This window comes from Echinops telfairi, unplaced genomic scaffold (assembly GCF_000313985.2).
Source record: "Echinops telfairi isolate 266 unplaced genomic scaffold, ASM31398v2 ScPeMD7_43;HRSCAF=161, whole genome shotgun sequence".
Taxonomy (NCBI): Eukaryota; Metazoa; Chordata; class Mammalia; order Afrosoricida; family Tenrecidae; genus Echinops; species Echinops telfairi.
The window spans coordinates 558,296-560,650 of NW_022103941.1; positions in this window are offsets into that span (position 1 = coordinate 558,296).

Below are 2,355 nucleotides of genomic sequence, written 5' to 3' on the forward strand. Positions count from 1 at the left end.
TATGCATGTTTTTCTCAAAAAATATGTGGTAAAGTTCAAAGTATGCTCAGAGAGCCCAGTGTTCTCTCCCTCCAGTCCCTCATTGCCCCTCTCTTGCCTTGGGATCCTATATATCCTGTGCCCAAGAGAGTAAACAAGATATAATTGAAACTATCAATTATACCCCATTGTATCTTCAAACCTCACACTCTCCAAGACCAAGTTTTTTCTGTATACCTTGACACCTCTTAATCAACCTCCTCATAGTCCTTAATAGTTTTCCTTGTGTGGAAATAACATCTTTTTTTAAAATAACATCTTTTAAAAGCATTAATACCAGATTAGTCACAAGGAGTTTGGTAATGCCCCAAAGGTCCAACTCTTCTCTGAAGCCACTCACTTCCACTTTCCACACACTCCACCCGTGAGGAGAGCCCCTCATGTTTCTGGGTTCTGTGAATCACTGCAACGTCCAACAGAAATCCATGGAAGTTTGAGGACATGAATCAAGTAGTGGTGGGTTCTAGTCTGTCCAAATTTGGAAGGTCAGGAAAGGGTAAATCAGACACTGAGTCCAAAAGACCCGTCTCACTTCTAGCTTTATATTTTATTTATGCACATATGACCTGAAACCTCTGGAAGAAAGTTTCCATTCAGCATTGTCCCCCTACTAAACTTATGCAGCCAGGAGTTTTCCTACCTTGGCCCACAGTCATCACCAACCCCACCACTCTTACTAGCAATTCACACACTACATCCCAGAGCCTGATGACTGAGGTCACCCTCAGTGTAAGTAAAAAAATTCAAGTGTCATACTTTATCAGGGAAGATCATGCCACCTAGAAAAGTTGGGCCCCAGACAAGACAATATTTTAATTCTGTAGCCTCTAAAAAATGCAAGATTCTGAATAGTGACACACACACACACCCTTTGTTTGCTGGAATATCAAAAAATGGTGCAAAATCAGCTGCGTCATGGTTTCAAGTATAAAGATTCAGTAGAGCAGTGAATGGAAAATAATCATTTAAGAAAAGAACCAGAGTAAGAATGAGAGCCAAGAATAGTGTTTTAGATCTTGAACCAAAAGACATTTTCTTAAGACCCAACAGGCACTCTCCATTAAAATTAGGTCCATCCATGCAACTGATCCTCAAAATTTAGAGAATAAGCATAGACACTCTTTTAAATATCCCTTACTCAGGGGACTCTGGTTCAATTGAAATATGAGCATTTCCAACCAAAGACAGGCTCTCCATTTGTGCTATGGGCTCAGTTCCAACAGAATTCCTCATGGATCTCACTTAAATGTATTCCCTAAACTCAAGAATGGTTTAATTTTGGAAAAACTGTTCATATTATTTACTATACAAGCTGTGACACTATCTCTAAACATGCAGTTTTAAAGCTCAATCCCATTCAGTTTCCTTCCTCCTAACAAAGTTTAAAACATTTTCTCCAGAATTAGGGTTGACACCACTCACTTCCTGGTGAATTAGAATCTCTATATCTCCAAATCAATATATCTTTTTACAATGGGGAAATCCAAGCACAAGGTGTTGGTCACCTGGACTTGTTTGGACCAGAATTTGCTGAAGGGAATGAGCAATTGCTTTAAAATGAAGACACATGGATTTCACTAAAATCCAGGGGTTCAAGCACAAGACACTCTAGTATTTTTCATTTGGAGATCATTGAGTCAGTTCCCTTTTCATATGCACACTCGCATAGCATCACTTGATCTTGTTCCTATCAACAAACCCCCATCTCACCATCTGCTCTTGGTGCTTGCCCAACCAATTTACACATGAGACCTTGATGTCACTGCACAAGAGTTCAGGTCACCTCCATCTGAATTTGACTGCCATGATCATCTCATAATTTCATAGCAGTGTTTGCTAAGGGTCTTCTTAAATTCAAATTCATGACATTATCCATCTGCACATCACTTTCTTAGCAGGGTTGGTACACACGTTCTCAATGAGTGCTCCCTGCACTTTGAAGAAGCAACACATTGAGCTCTTCTAGACTCAGATTTCTGGAATGGTTTTGCAGTCCCCCATCCCCTTGGGTTACACTTGGTCAGTCACTTAATCAAGGTGAACTGTGTCTCTCAAAATTCTGAAAGGTGAAAATGATTGAAACTATGGCTCCAAGGAAAATGTAATCCTATTTGTTCCAGTTGTCTATTGTTGTACACGGAATAGACGTACAACATTGCAGCTTAAAATTACAAGAATTTTTTGTTGTTTTATTTGTTGCTTGGCTTCCCCTTTTATTCTTTCGATGCACAAATATCTGATTTTTAGAAGGTCACTTTCATCTATTTGTCTCCTTTGTGTGTACTTCCTTTGCTATGCTTGATAGTGTATGTCCCA